We start from the raw sequence: 8,573 nt of genomic DNA on the forward strand, positions 1-8,573 counted from the left end.
ATTTGCTTGTTTTTCTTCTTTCATGTTTTTCTTTCTCTCTCTCTTCCGTTTTTTTTTTTTTTTAGAAAAAAAAAAGACAAAAACTGATTTTCTTGGGAAAAAAAAAAGAACTGTTGTTTCTATAATGGCTTTGCCCATTTAAAAAATGTGGCTCTTAAGGGTTCATGAAATGACTGAATATGAGGATACATGTCCTGTAGAAAGCAAACGCGCCTCATATACTGCCAAAAATAGTGTTAGTTTCATTAATGTGAATTTTCCAGCATTCAGTAGTTGTAATGTTAGAAACAATTGCTGGTCAAGTTCAACTTGTTGCTATTGTTTTTAATTTGCACAGGAGTAGTATCAGAAATTAGTGTCACTGCTTGTATCTAGCTGAATTTTAAACAACAGAACATTAGTTTTTTATGTTGGTGCCACCAACTGTAAATGACATAAGTTAGTTACTACAAAACACAGTAATTAGACTGTTGCAACCATCTAAAACCTTAGGCTTCCAGTCTGTGCTGTTAGTGTTAAGATGTAAAGTGCAATCCTAAGCTAACATTATCTGTGCAAGCACCATAGAAACATTTGCATATCTGCATAGATCTTACAACTGTACTCTTTACCTCCTTGTGATAAAGCTTTGTCTACCTGCAAACACAGTCAAAGGCTACAGCTGCAAACCAAAGCCAACTCTAACCATGGCCAAGAGCTCAAGGACAGAAGCAGCCACATGCTTTGGTCAGCCTTCTGTAACTTCAATTAGTACAAAGGAACCTTTTCCATGAACTACCTGCTGTTTTCTGATGACCTCTGGGATCTTTTCATTTAGCCCTAAACAAAGAAACAAATATGAGAAAAACCACAACTAAAAAAGTTAATTCAGTCACAGAGTAATCTTCTGAGGCCAAAAGTCCATCTAAATGCAATGAAGATTTGCTTTCATTAAAGACAGAGGTGAGGACAAAATCCGCAGTGGAAGTTATGATATGCTAGAAAGCAACACATGTGGATCACTGACCAAAACGATTATGTACTCAATGCAAATGCAGATTGCATATTGTTATATATATAGTACATTGTGTTTTTGTTTTCCCCCATCTGGTCAGTTCTTTTCGGTGGTGAGTACATGTTGTTAGAAGATGTCTTGTATGGTCTTAATCTTTGTTGTGTACTATTTTTTTATAGTCTTAAGTTATAATAAAAAAACAAAAAGTAGGAACCAAACATAAAAGGTCTAGTAAAGCCAAAAATTAATTTCATATTGATTTTAAAGTGATCTAGCTGAGTTTTTACACTGAAAGCAAAGATTATAGCAATTGTAGTCCATGGTATTTATTTTCAGTCAAACCAAAGTTACATATAATTCTGCCTCTGCTTATACGGGATATTAACACTAACAATACACTCCCTTCAAAGACTTGCGCAGGCCAAATTGTTGGAATGCTGGTTCTCTTGAAAACTCCAAACCCCAAAACTATGATAATGCATTATGGTGTAGTTGAAGATAGCATAGTCAGATGTTTGCTTAAAACCTAGAACTATACGTGTTGCTTTTCATGTGCTGTGCCAAGTCTTGATGATACTTTTTCCCCCAACCAAGGGACCTCATAACCTGATTATGGTTATTGCTTTACAAACAGTTTTGACAGAAGGTGGCTGCTAGAGCTTAACATATGTACTAGTTCCATGTGATGGAACCGGTTCTTGCAAACTAAGCTCATTGTTTATTCTTTGCTGAAGTCAGCAAATAGAGTTAGAGATACCCAGTCATCTATCACACCAAATAAAAGGACATAACGGCTTTCAAAAGGGTTTTCCCACTTACCCAAAAGGCTTTCTGAAAGCTTCTACCTCTGCAAAAAAAAAAAAAAAAAAGAAAAAAGAAAGAAAAAAAGAAAAAAAAAGAAAGAAAAAAAGAAAAAAAGGGAAAAAAAGAAAAAAAAACAAAAAAATTAGAACAATTATGGCAGATTGCATGAAACGTGAGAACGTCACAGTAACTGCTACTTTTCATTATGTTTGTCTTTGGGTCAGGATCAATGAACCGGAAGTTTGCGATAGAGTATGAAAAGAAAGATGGGTATTGTGAAGGAAGGTTTTCAGTCATCTAGGATCCTACTGTAAGGATTATCTGAAAGGGAAAATGGGTCTTTCAGGTGCTTGTTCAAAGGCTTTGATGGACTGGAAGTAACTGCGAGAGTTGTACCATCAGGAGGGTGGCCTAAGACTACAATGCTAAAGTATGCATACCTCAGTTACAAAACTTTTGAAAGGAAGTCTCAGCCACAGAATGCATATACCTGTAGAGTTTTGCATGGGTTTTATATGAATACAATTTTAAAAAATAGCTGCTTGCACATTATACCAGAAAAACCTCCAAAACTGCAATTGCTTTGAAAATAGATTTTAGGTTTTTTGGAGTTTTCTGAAATGCTTGGTCTGTATTTTGATAATTGTGCATATTATGTAAAAATGTTGGTGGACCCATAAATGACCAGACTTTTTCTAAGAAAAATGTTGCTTTAATGCATTTCATGAATTTTTACTCTTATATCATTGCTTGCTAGTAATAGCAAATCTGCTTTTCTGCATCTGCTTTGCGTAGCTATTGTAAGGCTTTGAACTAATGTATGTATTTATTGCTTGAACTTCTGTGCATACCTTATAAAGCATAATGTCTGACAATTTAAATGGCTCATGTATTCTTGCTTCTATCATAAGCTGATTATGGGGACTATGATCTTTTGTATACAGCAAATTTTAACTGTAGCACAAACATCTGTTTATGTATTGGTGGAATATACCTGTTTTATTTATCTTTTTTGAGGTAAACTAATTTTTGATACTTTTCATTACTGTGTACTATGTTCATACTTTGAATTCTCTGACGTTAGAAGTCATGGTTGAGAATTGTAACAGCTGTTATTCGTTCTGTATTCATGGCTTTCACTGCTGAATAAAATAAAGGACCAAACCTAGGATTTGAAAGAAAACTGTCTACCTCTAACACCAGGGAGTTATCAGATTTTATTTTACATAGTTTTAGTCTACAAAGACACAATTGCTTAAACCTAGTGGGCTTAAGGCTTATATTCTGTGTGGTTGGATTCATGGCACAGTTGTACTGTTTGAAAATCAATTAAAATTTTATGTGAATGTTACAAGTATCTGGTAGAATTACCACTAACTGGGTTTTCTTTAGATAACTCAGATATGGAGAAAATGTCATCAGCATTCTGGGTGTACAGCTGCTTAACTTCATAAGAATGCGTTTCTTTGTGATTAGGGAATTGAAGAATAGTCAGCTAGGAATAGAGCTACAGAAGTACACTTAAAATAAACCATCCTGGACTTTAATGTCCCTGGGCAGATTCAGTCACAAAATCCAATAGACTGTTTTGCAAAGTTTCCAAATTGGGCGTTTACATTTTTGAGAATTTGTGAGACTTCCTCTTACATATGCCAATATTAACACAATTTGAACAATAGCATTATCAATTCCATTATGCTGTTGAAAGGAACATAGCTTACCCTTGTTTCACTAGTTCAGGTTGCAATGAAAGGGTTTTTTTTTTTTTTTCTTTTTGTCCACTTGGCAAATCTTACTTAGCAAAAAAGGATGTACATTTTACTATAGAATTAATGTATGAACAGTGTGTCACTACTGTTGGATGTAAAAATGTATATGAAACCATTTCATTCACTTGATTACATTTCTGAAGTATAAATAAAAAACTATAATTCTTTTTGACCCATTTATAACCACTAGGGTTTTATTCTTTCGGAGAGACCTTTCTACCATACCAGAGACAAACTATAAATTTGTGTACATATGTCCCATAATTTGCTTAAAATCATTTTCTTAGGAATGGGGGAATTTATAAACCAGACCATACTCAAATTGTGAGTCAGTGAAGAGGTGGGGGGTGCTCTTTGTCAAGCTCATTCAATTTAAAACCACCCTCAGGTTTAAAATTTGTCTCCTTACACTATCATCTCGTGTTTCCTTATTTATATTCTAAGAGAATTTGACACAATAAATTCTGAACCTTTGAAAAATGCCGAGGGAAAACCTGATTAGTTTACTCTCTCTAACTTTATGGCTTTTTTTCTTGGTTCTCTCCCCACCCCCCTTTGCCTTCAAATATCAGTCAAACCCATGGCATCTTGCTATGGTTTAGGGAAATGTACAGGGACAGGGTAAGAGTCTTCCAAGAGAATGGTTTTTTTTAAGCTGTTAGGAATCTATTCCAGACTTACATTAGTGGCAACAGGCAAGATAAGACCTCTGTAAAGGAAAGTTTGCCTTTTTCTTTAACCCCCATATGTATTCCTAAATCTGTCATGATCAGGAGTGGAAGAAAAATGAATATATTGAGAATATTTTTATTTTGTGCATAATTTAATGTTTTCTGTCATAAAAGGATGCCTTGACTCAAGAGCTTTCCACAGGGTAACAGATTGTTTAAAAAGAAATGTAAGCATGAGATTAATTTTCTTGAACCTTAGAAACAACTTTTTCACTATTGATTTTTTAAAAGTCAATTATTAACTCGCCCTGTCCAGTGTATTTTGTGAACTTACTAAAGGCTACAATGAATCCAGTCCAGACATTTTATATATTTTAATATAGGGAAAACAATTTGGAGATCAAAACTGACAATTTAAGAAAGAAGTAAAGCATTTGTTTGGCAAATGTTTTCTTCTTAACCCAGAATTCAAACTCATGTCATCATATCGTTAAAAATGCTGTTGCCAAATATATTTTATTGGGTCAATGTGAGGATTGAGCTGCTTGCTAAAAAGTTGGCCACAGAATTACTTTTGAATTTTTAAAAGTAAGACAAAAATGTCAAAATCTTAACTATACAAACAGTCACATTTCAACCATTTTCCCGGGCAGAAGAAAGGAAAGATGAGCTGCCAACTCTTCACTATTTAAATTTTTTTATAAAATGGTCTTTAGATAAATTCTAATATTTAAATGCTAACAAAGAAAAAGAAAATAAGCAACATCTTTGCACTTTTGTTCTGTTTTTAAACTGCATAGAAAACTTCTAAAATGCTGGGCACAAAATTACATCAAGAGAATGTGTTATTTGACATATTGTTCCCTTTACCCTCTGTCTAGTTGCAATCAACCCAGATTAAAAGAAACCAGGCAGCACCTGGAAATAAAAGAGTTTGTAATTTTCTGGGAAATCCATCTTACAGGTGACTCTGCACTGTCAATAAGCCAGCATATACACATGTGTGCCTCTACACACAAAAGAACTTCAGAAGCAAAATGAACTTTAAACCCAGAAATATATTGTGATCTAACACCCTGTTGTGAAGGCTTATTTAGAGTTCTTCAAAATAAATATCAACCAATCTGATTCCTAGAGTTGAAGTTGAAGTGGGTGTTTGATTTTCAAAACTTCTATGGAAAACAAAAATTTCTACATGACAAAAATTGTCCCTTCCTTTATATTTGACAACCACTAGGGTCAACAAATTTGACAGTGAACATTTACATGCAGAAAGGAGGATGAACAGGGAGGAGAAAAGAAAATAAAAAGATGTATGGAAGAAAATGATCCTACTATGGACACATCATTTTTCAACTTGTCATGCAATGATAACTGGAGAGGGCATCAGTTTGAAACTGGATTAGCTGTATTACTCCCTGCTCAAACACTTGCAGAACCCCTTGTGCTCAAGTTGTTATTCCCTGCAGAGACCACGTGCAGTAACTTGCATGTTCCTGTAATAATAGCATCCAGAGATGCTGATATGAGGCATAGCCCCTAACCTACCATTCTCTTCTTCCCTTTGGAGGCAGCATCACATAGAGTCTTGGAACATTTGACACAGGACACTTGACCTTGCCTCCCTGATCTTACTCTCCCTTAGATATATTGAAACAATGCTATAGAAAATGCAGTATTTAAAAATTATTAATTCACTTTGATCAAATGTGCAGGGGAAGTTAAAAACAATTACAAGACGTCCTAGGAGAAAATCATGAAACTTTAAAATGATATTTTTCCTAAAATAAAGTTATATGATCATATATTCAGATATCCTCCCAAAGCTTAAAAAAAAATAAAAAGCTTTTCAGTAAGTAAAAACTAAGGTAAATTGGGTAAGCAAAACACTGAGAGTCCTTGAAATTGAACTCTACACCTGCATGTAAATGTTTTATTTAGTGCCTTTCACCAAAGAAAGGACTCTGGAAAGCTGATCCACAAGAAATCAGACCAACAGAGCCTCATTTATTTACACTTACCAAGAATTTATTTACACTTATGGCTTTTCTGATAAGATTAGTTCAAACTTAATTTTTAAAAAAGATAGCAAAGGATTATACAATTTTAAAATCATTTTTCAGATCAAGCTATGTGAGCATCATGAAATAATCCAGTGTCTTTGGTTGCCTCCAACCTCAGACACGTGGTTCCCGATTATTTACCACTGTTGCAGGTTTATTTAATACTCATACAAATGTACTGTGACAATGTTTATTTCACTGCTCATTCTCCCTTCATTTTTGAAATATTCTCATGGTAGTCTCCAAAATAAAATGGAAATATTAACTTTCTCCCCACATAAATTTAAAGCTATTATTGGCTACTCTGTGCCACTGTTGTCATTTTGCCAAAAGAGTAGTTTTGGGCAAATAAACATCACTATCATAATTTTCTAAGGGGGACATTTTGACATTATAATGGTCATTTCTAGCATTTAGAGAGTTACTTGAAGGGTATATATGATGCATAAAATTTGAGAGAGATTCACATTGAGATCAGGCATTCAAAGAGGCTTCAGAATCACCTTGGAAGAAGTTAGGTGACATATTAAGGAATATTTCCAAAAATCTAATCAAAATCAGGGGGAAAGTTTTTTGTTATATGCCAAAGAACTCACAAATTATGGCTTGAAGAAAAGAGCTCATTTACTATACCTTCGGTCTTCATAAGCAATTATATCGAAGCCAATTAGGAAGTTAATAGATAGCAACTTTATTTTTAAATAAAGGTAACTATATTTAAGAGGTGGATTTGAAGTCAATAGCTTTTATTTCCCTGAACTGTAGTGCAGCCCTGAGCCCTTCATGGTGTGAGAGTTTCCTGTTCCAGACAGAGGGCATTGAAGGGAGTTAGCCAGCTGGGGATGTGTGAGTCCAATAAAGTCTAAAGGGAATAGGATTGAATGCAAAATCTGGGCCTGAGATGAAAAACTGCTTTAACGTCATTTGCCCAACTCTGATGCCTCATGGTTGTCTGGGAAACCCTTCACATAGTATAGGATCAATTAGTACATGATGAAGGATTCAGAGACCATATCCTCACTTTAGAAGAAATTGTGCCATTAGCTACTGTGATATCTGCCATGAGTACCGGAAAGGAAGTCAGATATGAAGCCCACTGATTTCCCAGTCCATTTTTAATTTCCAATGTCAACAAGATCAGAGAAAACTCACCATGGCATCTAAAACCTTGACAGTTATCAGTGGATAAAAACTGTATATTGGGAATAATTTCAAACTGGGATGCTTGGCACTAAAACTGGTTAAGTGGAAAGTGTAGTTGGTGAAATGTTGCATTTGATGGATTTTTGTTAGATATAAAGACCCAAGAATTACCAGAAATTATTGCATTTGGTGGGACTGAGACACATGCTCAGGTGCCCAGAGGAGGATCTTTCAGCGAAGACTAAATTTGACCTTTATGGGCTTCCTCATTGTTAACTTCTAGCCAAACCTTTAGATCATTGCAAGATCTGTGTTTGCTATATAGAAGTGAACATTGGTATAAAGCTATCTCTTTCTCAAAATCCTTAATGTAAATATTTCCAGTTCAAACTTTTCTTCTTTAGTACTAAGAGAAGGGATCTGGGGTGAGAACCCATGAAGCCCTCTAGTTAGAACTTGGCCAAGTTCATCTAACCATATTCTCAGATTTCCCACCTGAATGGAGAGATACATGACATGAGCATTTCCTAGCAGTCACTTCTAGATTTAAGCCCTGCTATTCAACCCCTAGAACCCTAATTCCTATGGCCCTCCTCTTGAAATTTTGGAGTTCAAAAACAGCTCACAGGAACCATAGCAGCCATGATAGCCTTCACTCAGTGTCTCCCCATTCTCATTGTCCTGCCTGATGCTGCTTGTACAGCAGGCTGGAGTTCCACTGCCTGCTGATGTCACTATCTGGCACCACTCTCTTCTCTAAGAAGTGATTGCTACTCTGAGTTACCTCTTGACAAGATCCTGCCCCACCTCTGCTCCCATTATTTTTTCTGGGTTGGAAGAATCCACTTCCTGCCACCTTATTGAATGGAATAGCAACATAGGCACTTTGTGGCCAACAGTTGCAAGACAAAGCTGAAGTTACCATATTGTCTTGGAGCTCTCCCTTCACTCCTTCAGATTATTACATCCTGGAACTTCCTCCAATGCTTACTAGTTTAGCTTCTGTTCTCTTAGAAGTGGGGCTGGATCTGAAGATGATATGAATATTTCTAGTTAGAGGAAAAAACTAGAAGCTTTTTAGTACTGCTATGACACCAAGATGATATTTCTATTTCTTTCTCAAATAGAA

Source organism: Marmota marmota, unplaced genomic scaffold, assembly GCF_001458135.2.
Source record: "Marmota marmota marmota unplaced genomic scaffold, marMar, whole genome shotgun sequence".
Classification (NCBI taxonomy): Eukaryota; Metazoa; Chordata; class Mammalia; order Rodentia; family Sciuridae; genus Marmota; species Marmota marmota.